An 11,009-nucleotide genomic window follows, 5' to 3' on the forward strand; every position below is an offset into this window, starting at 1 on the left:
AGTGCAGTTTGGGTAGGAGTTGGGTCCCGTGGCTACCGCTGATAGGTTTTGATAAAGTAACGCGGACCAATGAGAAAAAGAATGAAAAAATTCTGGCCTATAGAAAGAGAACAGCAGGTGAGTGGTTTCTAGGGTCCGTAGGCTGGGTTGCTTTGGGCTCAGTCCCACCGCAGCCAGCGGCCGACGACGGAGAAAGCGCAGACGGTAGGTAGAAGGTCCCTATCCTGCCTGGGGGAACGCTTACCGCGCCCACAAAGGGAGCCGCGCTCCGGTGTGTCCGGACTGACAAGAATCAGAGCTCCAGTTCTTCCGAGGCTTGGGGTGGAGAGTTCTGTGCGGAGAAGTTGACTTCAGCACCCCAAGCGCTCAATCAGCACGCGTGATCCTTCCTGGGTAGTAGCCACGACCCTCGGTTCTGAGCAGTCCGCTGTTTCAGTCGCAGCTTAGGGCTCAGGCAATCACTGTAGTCGCGAACAGAATGGAGACCTAAAGTGTCTACCTTGTGTCCTGAATTATTAACCCATAAAGTCGCTCGTCACCCAAGTTTATCATCTGTGTGTGTGTGTGTGTGTGTGTGTGTGTGTGTTTGTACACCTCCCGTTTTTAAGGCGGACTCACTGCAGACTCAGAGGCTTAACAAAGCCAATCCCAGGAGTCTTTAGGGTCTGTCTGCCCCTATGTCCCTGTGCTTTTGGTCTCTGCCAGCTTCTCCACCACCCGCTGGTCTTATCGCAGTGTCCTCAACCTTCCTGATGCTATGGCCCTTTAATACAGTTCCTCATGTAGTGGTAACCCCAACCATAAAATTATTTCGATACTACTTCATAGCTATAATTTTGCTGTTATGAATCGTAATGTAAATATATGATATGTGACGCCCCATAAGGGTCTCCAGCAACAGGTTGAGAGCCTCTTGCTTACCAATTCAATTTGTAACTAGTCCTAAGTTAGCTCACCCCCCATACGCCTATCTGTGGCCTTCTTTTGGCTCCCTCCAATTCTACAGACTCAGCCTCCCCTATTCTTTTAAATTTTTTGTTTTGTTTGTTTTTGTTTTTCAAGACAGGGTTCCTCTGTGTAGCCCTGGCTGTCCTGGAACTGTGTAGACCAGGCTGGTCTCAAATTCACAGAGAGATCCGTCTGCTTCTGCCTCCTGAGTGCTGGGATTAAAGTCATGCACCACCACCACCCAGCAACTCCCCTATTCTTTTTTTTTTTTTAACTCCCCTATTCTTGAAAATCTCCTAAGTTTTTGTGATGACCCATATATATATATATATATATATATATATATATATGTATATATATCTTCCTCTGCCCATCTTTTTATTTAAATGCTGTATCCATGTTGGCCTCTTTTCCAGTGCTCCTATGGATTCAACTTTTTGGGCTCCAATACGGTGAGGTCTCCCATGTTTGGCCTCCAGCTCAGGTCTCTTCAACTTTTGAAATAATTCAGTGAGCAGAGCATCATGGCCAACTCTTATAATCCCAGAAATTGGGGCTAAGGCAGGAAGATCACTAAGTTTGAGGCCAGCCTGGAACTATAGAGTGAGAGCCTATCTCAGAAATAAGTGAGGGCCATCGAGATGGCTGGAGGGTTAAAGCACTTGCTACGCAGACTTGGAGAAGAGACCTGGTCAGTTTTCCTCATCAACTTAGACCATGGAACCCAATATGGACAAATTCAGCAGAACCGCCATATACGGGCCACCCATGTTTCAGCATTGCCAGGGCATAAATTTCAATATTTCAGTCTAATGACTGGAGCCCAATCCCCAGGACCCATACAATAAAAGAATGGACTCCCTACGTTGTTCTCTGACTTCTACAGCCTTTTAAACCAGCTGCTAATAGTGTGTCCGCTAGGGGGCGCTCTACCCATGCATATGAGCAAACACACACATACACGTACCTGTAATTCTAGAACAGTGCCAGGAAAGCCATCCAGCCTGTAATTCCAGCTCTCCTTAGAAGCAGAAGCAGGACAGTCAAATGTTCAACGCCTGCCTGAGCAACCTAACGTTAGTGAATTACCTAAACACTGGGAGGTAAGAAATGCTACCGTTACCTAGCATTTGGGAGGCAGAGGCAGGCAATCCCTTGAGTTCAAGGCTAGCCTTGAGTGAGTATTTCCAGGACAGTCAGGGCTACACAGAGAAACCCTGTTTTGTTTTGTTTTTTATCCCAAGTGCTGGGATTAAAGGTGTGTGCCACCACTGCCCGGCTATTTTTTTGTGGGGGAAAGTATATATTTTTTAAAGGTAAAAATGTACTGGGTGGTGGAAGCAGAGGCAGGGGGATCTCTGTGAGTTTAAGGTCAGTCTGGTCTACAGAGTTAGTTCCAGGACACTCAGGGCTACATAGAGAAACCCTGTCTGGAAAAAACAAAAACAAAACAAAATTAAAAAAATAAGAATGTAATCACTAAAACAACAATCCAAAATATTCACTGAAAAACGGCTTCAAACTCCACAAAAGCAAAATGTGACTGAAATCTCAGGTAAAACATACCAATCTACAAGAGTCAAATGTCTCCATGGTCCTTTCCCAATGATGGAGAAAGCAAATAGAACTAAGCAAGGCTTTATTAGGTCCCTGGAACACGAGCAACCTGGTAGGCACAACTGACGTTTATACCATGCTCCAGCCAACAGCAGACTTTATGATTTTGTTGTTTGGTTTTTCGAGGCAGGGTTTCCCTGTAGCTGTGGAGCCTGTCCTGGAACTAGCTCTTGTAGACCAGGCTGGCCTCGAACTTACAGAGATCCACCTGCCTCTGCCTTCCAAGTGCTGGGATTAAAAGCATGTGCCACCACCACCTGGCGACTCGGCCTTCTTTCTTCAGCTACACACAGGACAGAATACAGGTTTGTATCCAGGACAGTCATATGGTGAGACCCTGTTTAATAAAATAAAAGGCAAAAGAGAGAGAAAATGCTCCACAGCTCAGATGGAGGCATTTTTCCACGTTATGTTATCGTGTGTGTGTGTGACAGAGAATGACAGACAACCGATAGATGTCAGCTGTCTCCTGTCGCCCGAGTCATAGGATCTGGCTCAGGTCTTCAGACTTGGCTGTAGGCTCCTTCACTGGCTGAGCTTCTGGTTGACTTTGGAGTCATTTTCTCAACTGAGGCTCTCTCTTCCCAAATGACCCTTGACAAAAATCTAAGCACCACAAAAACTGCCCACCAGGACTAGGTAAGACTGTACTGCTACAGATACTGAGTCCCTTGGTTGCATGACGTGGAGAGATCGAGCTGCATCTGAGCTGGAAGTTTCTTCTGCGCTGGTCAGCTCTCGGTCTCAGAACGTGCTGCACATTGCTTGGGCGTAAACCTTGTGAACTCCAAGACCAATCAGCCATGCAGGGTGTGTGCAGTTGTATAATAGTGGCTTTACTGGTACAGGGTAGCCCATCCAGTCACACTCTGATTGGATTTGAAGTTCACTCTACAGGAGACAGTCTATGCCTGTCATGTAAATATGACCAAAACCCCACAGCAGGGGAAGTCATAGGCCCTGCAGAAACAGGATACTGTTTAGCTAAACTGGGGGTGGGGGATGCAGCAGCATCCGCCTGAAATCCCAGCCCACCTACAGTGAGCTGGGAGGCAGAGATGGGAAAATAGTCTCTAAGCTTGTGGGCCAGCTAATCACAATACTCACCATGGCAGAAATAGCAAGAGAGACCTTGTTTAATAAGGTGGGTAATGAATTGCCTGGAGTCTGATACAATCAGGAAGCAGAGGTCAGTAGCTTTCTGGAGGATGAGGAGAATGTCCGCTAGGATTGTCAGTTTCCTGGGCAGAGGTCTCGCCAGGTCTGCTAGAGTTGCTTGGGGGTTGCGCGGCACAGGTGGAGCACAGCCGGCTGTCCTAGAGAAAACAAGAACTAAGCTGGGTGTGGTGTAACCTCAACACTCAGGGGGCCGAGACAGAAAGAAACGGAGTCTGAGGCTGGCCTGGGCTACAGAGCAAAACAACACACTCAAACATTCTCGGCAGTACAAGAATCTGGAGCCCCATAGTACAGAGCTGCCAGAGAGCCACGTTGGCTCCATTAGAACCACACCCACAGCAGTGGAAGGTGTGAGTCTCACCTAACTGAGGCTGGCTGAGATGTAGAATCAGGGTTTTAACTCCTTCAGCTGTCCAGGACAGAGCTGGGAGAAGCTGGGACACATGCTGCCCTAACAGGCCTCTGTGACTGGCCAGGAGGAGTCCTGCATGGCCTGCTGCCAGCTTCCCCTGTCCTCAGGCATGCTCTTTGTATTAACTCTAGCTTGTCCACATCCCCAAACTCCACTTCCCCTTCAGTCTGGTTGTCTTCTCTTAGCCCCTCCCTACCCAAAGTACAGTAACTTGCCTGCCTTCTTCCACTGGCCTGGAAAACCCTTCCTGTACAGCTTCGGGCATTTCCAGCAACGGAGTGAATCCATCCATGTGCTTGGCATTTGACCCAGTGGAAACACAGGCCTGTATGACCAGAAAAATCACTCTGTGTGTGGCCTCCCAGGACAGAGCTCAGAAAAACAAAAAATCACCTTCCACTTGCTGTACACAGGAGGATCACAGATTGCCCTGTTGTAGTCAGACTGCGGGCCAGGCACAGTTTTAATCCTCATGCCAATCTCATGAGCCAGGTGCTGTTATCAGGCCTGTTTCATAGGCGAGGAAACTAAGGCACGGAAGTTCAGCAGTTTGCCCACGGTTGCCCAGCTAACAGGGAATGGGGTGAGACTCAGTGGCACAGCACTGGCCTAGCATGTGCAAGAGTCTGGATCCATTCCCGGTACCACAAAGGCAATAATGACAATAAAGCTGGGAGTGGGGACTGCAGAGATGGCTCCTCCACTAAGGGCGCTTAGCTGCTCTTCCAGAGGACCTGGGTGTGGCTCCCTGCACACATAGAATGGCTCACAACCATCCATAACTCCAGTTCCAGAACTGCCCACTTCTGACCTCCAAAGGTGCCAGGCATGTCCATGGTGCACAGACATATAGACAGGCAAAACGTTGATACCCAAGAAAGATAAATGAATTTTAAATTTTAGAGCCTAAAAATAACAAGGGTTGTAGATATAGCTGAATTGATGGAGTGCTTGACCAGCATACATGAAGGCCTGGGTTCAGTTCCTAGTGTAGCATAAACCAGCTGTAGTGTGAGAGTACATGCTAGTAATGCCAGCACTCAGGAAGTGGGGCCTAGAGGGTCAGAGTTCAAAGTCATCCTCAGAGAAAAAGAGAGGTCAATGCCAGTCTGTAATCATCAAGATCCTAAAAAACTAGACCAGGCCATGGCAGCGCACGCCTTCAATCCCAGGACTCGGGAAGCAGAAGCAAGTGAATCACTGTGAGTTCGAGGCCAACCTGGTCTACAGAGTGAGTTCCAGGGCAGTCAGGACTGTCCCACAAAGAAACCCTGTCTCAAAAAAACAGAGAGAATGAATGAATGAATGAATGAATGAGCAACCTAAGAAATAGCTTCATGACAGATGGTGGTGGTGCACACCTTTAATCCCAGCACTTGGGAGGCAGAAGCAGGTGGTTCTCTGTGAATTTGAGGCCAGCCTAGTCTACACAGTGAGTTCAAGGATAGCAGGGCTGTTTCATAGAGAAACCCTGTCTCGAATACCCCTACCCTAGCAAAAAAACAAAAACAAAACAACAACAAAAAAAACCTTAGCAGGACTGGAGAGATGGCTCAGTGGTTAAGAAGGGTTGTTCTTCTAGAGGACCCAGGTTCAAGTCCCAGCACCCACATGAGAGCTCACAACTGTCTATAATTCCTGTTCCAAGAGATCTGACATCCTCACACAAACATACTGCATGTATGGCAGAACACCATCGTACATAAAATACAAATAAAAACTATTTAAAGGGGACTGGAGAGATGGCTCAGAGCTTCAAAGCACTGACTGATCTTCCAGAGGTCCTGAGTTCAATTCCCAGTGAACACATGATGGCTCACAACCACCTGTAATGAGATATGGTGCCCTCTTCTGGCCTGCAGACATACAGGCAGAGAGAACACTGTATACATAATAAATAAATAAATAAATATTTTAAAAAATAGCTTAGCAAATAAAGGGTATTTGTCACCAAGGTGGACAAGCTTTTTGGTTCTTGGGACCCACATGGTAGAAGGAGAGAGAGAGAACTAACTCCCACAAGTTATCCTCCGACCTCCACATGAGACACACACTAAATAAATAAATGTAATAAGTTTTATAAATAAAAAAACATAAAGACATAGCAAAGATAAAAATGTAGGACCAGGGAGATGGCTCAGCAGGGTAGGTGCTTGCTGGCCAGGCCGACTCACGGTGGGAGGAGAAAACCCACTCCATGGCCACCCACCCAGGCCCATCATAGCCATGCATGTATATACGCAAACACAAATAGAAAAATGTAATAAAAACAAAGCTAATAAAAATATAATAAGCTGGGTGTGGTGTCACACACCTGTAGTTTGAACTCTCAGGCAGCACAAGCGGAAGGGTCAGTTCTAGCTCATCCATAGCTCTCCATGATCTTGAGGCCAGTGTTCGCTGTATAAAACCTGTCTCGCTACCAAAAAACGAAAAAAGACAGTAAAAAAGAATAAAAAGATAGGGTGTGTGTAGTTTGGTGGGAGATGACTTTCCTAGCGTATGACAGGGCTCAACCTCCAGTACCACATACATAAGTAAATCCATGCAGGGTGGCCCCGTTCTCACCTCTGCCCTTTGCCACATGACTGCCTTCTCTATCCAAGGACAGACTGCCATTTTATTGATGAGAAAACAGATACTCAGAGACACTAAGAAGCTTAGCTCATTCTCTCTTGTGCTGGAGAGCGGTGGAACTGGGAGACTGTCTAGTTTCGCAAGTTCCTCTCAGACCTGTGGAGACTCTTGGGGCTAAATCATCCCCAGAAGTTTCTGGGCAGAGCTAGGAGACAGCCATTTCAGGCACTCAGCAGTTTGCCTGTGCTAGAGGTTATCGGGCCTGAGTTCCCTTGGGCAGCAGGACAGGGCAGGAAGCTCATGTGATTTCCCTGTGTAGCAGACAAGTAGCCCAGCTAGCCAAGCAGGTCTGACCTCTGTGACAGGAAGCAGAATATAGTGGATGCACAGGAAGAGGGATTGTGGTATGCCAGACAGGGACAGAAGACCGGGGGTGGGGGGGGGTGGGGGGGCGGGGAAAGCATGACACAGGCCGAGCAGGAAGACACCTTCTGCCTCATACATGAGACTATTTTTTGGGGGGCGTGTTTGTTTGTTTGGTTAGTTTTTCAAGACAGGGTTTCTCTTGTGTAGCTCCTAGTGAACTGGAATTCGATTTTTAGACCAGGCTAGCCTCTTATAGGACATTCTTATTCTTACCTGTATAAGATATTTGAACCTTGCTGGGCTGTAGCAATGCACGCCTTTAATCCTAGCACTCAGATGGCAGAGGCAGACAGATCTCTGTGAGGTCGAGGCCAGCCTGGTCTACAGAGTGAGTTTCAGGACAGGCTCCAAAGCTAGGACCTCATACATCTGGCCCTCTTATGTAAGAATTCTTCCTTCTTTCTGAATGGGCAGTTTCTCTCTTCCCATTCATTCCCTGGTTCATTCACCTAACCGTCATTCACAAAGTTCCCATAGTACCCTGGACTTTGCTAGTAAGTAGAAAAACAAAACAAACAAAAAATCTGCCTCAGAGCTGGAGAGATGGCTTGGAGGTTAAAAGCACTTACTCCTTCCCCTTCCAGAGGACCCCAGTGAGGCTCCCAGCACCCATATGGTGGCTCATAACCATCTGTTATAACTCCAGTTCCAGGGGAGCTGACCCCTCTTCTGACCTCTGCAGGCACTGCACACAGGTGATATAAAGACATATGAGCGGACCAACTCATACACATAAAATCAAGTAATAACCATAAACCTGGCCTCCATGGAATTTATGGTCTATAAAAGATAAACAAAGAAATCAGCCGGGAAATACACAGAACAGCAATGACTAAATGCTAAGGGCAGAGAAGCTGGGCCGGGCTGGGAGGGACCAGAAGCAAGGAAAGGAAAGCAGGGCTGGGTAAGGTGGTGCGTGCCTTCAGTGCCAGCATTTGGGAGGTCTCTGTGAGTTGGGCCAGCCTGGTCTACATAGTGAGTTCCAGGACAGACAGGAAACCCCGTCTCAGAAACCAAACCAACAAATGAAGGGAAGCACTTCCATCTCAGCGGCAGGGAAGACAGAAGATAGAGTGTAAACACAGGCAGGGAAAAGCCGTGAGATGCTGACGACAGGAGAACTGGGGATCATTTGCCCCAGACAGCAGGAGTACCGGGCTGGGGATGTAGCCCATTTGGGACATGCGGTGCTTGCTTAGCAGGCACAAAGCCAGGAGTTAATCCTCAGCGTTACATAATTTGGGTGTGGCGGTACATGCACTTAGGAGGTGGACACAGGAGACTCAGGAGACATCCTTGGCTACATAGCAAGTTTGAGGCTAACCTGAGCAACATATAAAACAAAACAAACACTAGGCCCAGAGGAAGAGCAGTTACAACCAACCCACTGATCACATAAATAGTCCTGGTTAAGCTGAAAGACTGTAATGTGTATGTATGGGGTGCTCAGGGGTCAAAGGACAACTCTTGAGGAATAATCATTTTGTGCACTGTGAAGATGTGTTTCTCTCATCTGTTTAATAAAGAGCTAAATGGCAGATAGCTGGACAGAAAGGGGTTAGGCAGGACTTGCAGACAGGGAGAGAGCTCTGTGGGATGAGGGAGGGAGGAGTTGTGGGGAGACAGAGAGAGAAGCAAGATAAATTTACCATGCAGACGAAAGGTACTGAGCCATAGATAAAAATTATGGGCTGATTTAAGTTGTAACAGCCAGTTAGGAACAAACCTAAGCTATTGGCCGGCATTTGTAATTTATAAAAAGTCTCTTATGGTCATTTGGGAGCTGGCAGGCAGGACAGGAAAGTCCACTTACAGACAACTTCTAAGAGTATTCTCTTCTTCTCCTAAGTGGGATCCAGGTAGCAAACTTAGGTTGCCAGGTTGGTACCAGGCGCCCTTACCTGCTGAGAGTTTTTTTTTTCTTTTTAATAAACATATCTGTTTGGGGGTAGAAAGATGGATCAGTAGTCAAGCACTGCCTGCTCTTCCAGAGAACTCAGGTTTGATTCCCAGCACCTGCATGGGAGCTCACAACCGTAATTCCAGTCTGAGCAGATCCAGCATCCTGTTCTGGCCTCCAAGGGCACCAAGTGCGCATATGGTGCACATACATAGATGCAGGCAAAACACTCATACATACAGAATAAAATAGTAATACATACATACATTCATACATACATACAGAATAAAATAATAACACATACATTCACTTATATATACACACGGAATAAAATAATAATAATATATACATACATACAGAATAAAATAATAATAATACATACATTCATACATACAGAATAAAATAATAATAATTCATACAAACAGAATGAAATAATAATACAAAAGATTGGTTTATTTTTTTATATGATATCTGCATGTGTGTGTGTGCACCATGTGAAGCTAGAAGAGATCCCCTGGGACTGAATTGGAGCTTGGGTGCTGGGAATCTTCTGTGGGAGCAGCCAGTGCTCTTAGCCACTGAGCCATCTCTCCAGCCCCTCTCCAAAATCTTCTAATGCTAGTATCTTATATACACAGGGCAATTATCAAAACCAAGCTCTTTACTTTGATTTAAAAAATTAGCCAGGGGAGGGGGGGCTGGAGAGATGGCTCAGAGGTTAAGAGCATTGCCTGCTCTTTCAAAGGTCCTGAGTTCAATTCCCAGCAACCACATGGTGGCTCACAACCATCTGTAATGGAATCTGGTGCCCTCTTCTGGCCTGCAGCATACACACAGACAGAAAATTGTATACATAATAAATAAATTAAAAAAAAATTAGCCAGGGGAATAGAGAGATGATTCAGGTTAAGAGCTAGTTCCAGGACAGGCCCCAAAGCTACAGAGAAACTCTATCTCGAAAAACAAAACAAAACAAAAAGACCACTGGCTGCTCTTTCAGGGAGCAGGGGTTCGATTCCCAGAACCCGTAAATGTATCCCTCATCCCTCTGGAGGCCAGAAGTCCAGAATCTAGATGTCAATAAGGTCACATGCTTTCTTTCATGGTCCATAGTCTTCTCCCACCCTTGGCTTGCTGCTGTGTAGCACTGGTCTCCTCCTTGTTGGTAACTCAGGAGGTTTTCGTGTGTGCTATTATCTTTACTCAGTGTTCTCTTAGTGTGTTTATCCCTGTCTATTCTTTTCCTGAAGGATTCCATATTGGATTCTGACCTGTTCTGCGCAGGCCCAATACAGTTTTCTTTATTAGCCAATGGTATTCACAGCATACAGAGGGGAATTCCACATCACTGACCCAAACTTATTAAGATGAATATGAGAAAGAGAAGGGAGAAAAGGATGAATAAAGCCAAGTGTGGTGGTCCATTCCTTTAAACCAAGCACTCAGGAAGCAGAGGCAAAAGGATCTCTGAGTTCCAGTTTGAAGCCATCCTGGTCTACATATCAAGTTATAGGCCGGCCAGTCAAGGTTACATGATGAAACCCTGTCTCAAAAAAAAATAAAAAAATAAAAAACAATGATTGTGTTTTAATTTGATTGACATGATGTTCATAGTCATCAGTATAAGGACTTCAACACATTGTCCAGGGGGCAGAATTAACCAGCAATAGACAGAAGAAGTTCACAAACTGATAGTTCTGGATTCTACTTGTAATCCCAGCCTTTAGGAAGCTGGAGCAGGTGAATTGCCATGAGCTCACGACCAGCCTGAACTACATAAGGAGTCCCAAGCTAGTCTGGACTATAGGATGAGCCCGCCACCAAAAAACCAAATTAAGCCAAGTGTGGTGGTGCATGCCTTCAATCCCAGCATTCAGAGAGCAGCCTGGTCTACAAAGTAAGTTCCAGGATAGCCAGGACTATTACACAGAGAAACTCTGTCTCAGGGAG

The 11,009-nt window shown here is 46.4% G+C and overlaps 1 long non-coding RNA gene across 1 annotated transcript; it reads right to left on the reverse strand.

Annotated features, from left to right (window-relative positions):
* Nucleotides 1-2,766: 2,766 nt before the first annotated feature.
* LOC121454251 lies at nucleotides 2,767-4,592 on the reverse strand. Its single transcript, XR_005975197.1, has 3 exons — nucleotides 4,550-4,592; nucleotides 3,673-3,876; nucleotides 2,767-2,902 (listed from the first exon to the last, which is right to left on the reverse strand). It is a non-coding gene; the product is annotated as an uncharacterized LOC121454251 (long non-coding RNA).
* Nucleotides 4,593-11,009: the final 6,417 nt, after the last annotated feature.

The sequence above is a fragment of the Microtus oregoni genome, unplaced genomic scaffold (genome assembly GCF_018167655.1).
Source record: "Microtus oregoni isolate MIOR12 unplaced genomic scaffold, Mior012 000012F_ref0000307, whole genome shotgun sequence".
In the NCBI taxonomy this organism is placed as follows: Eukaryota; Metazoa; Chordata; class Mammalia; order Rodentia; family Cricetidae; genus Microtus; species Microtus oregoni.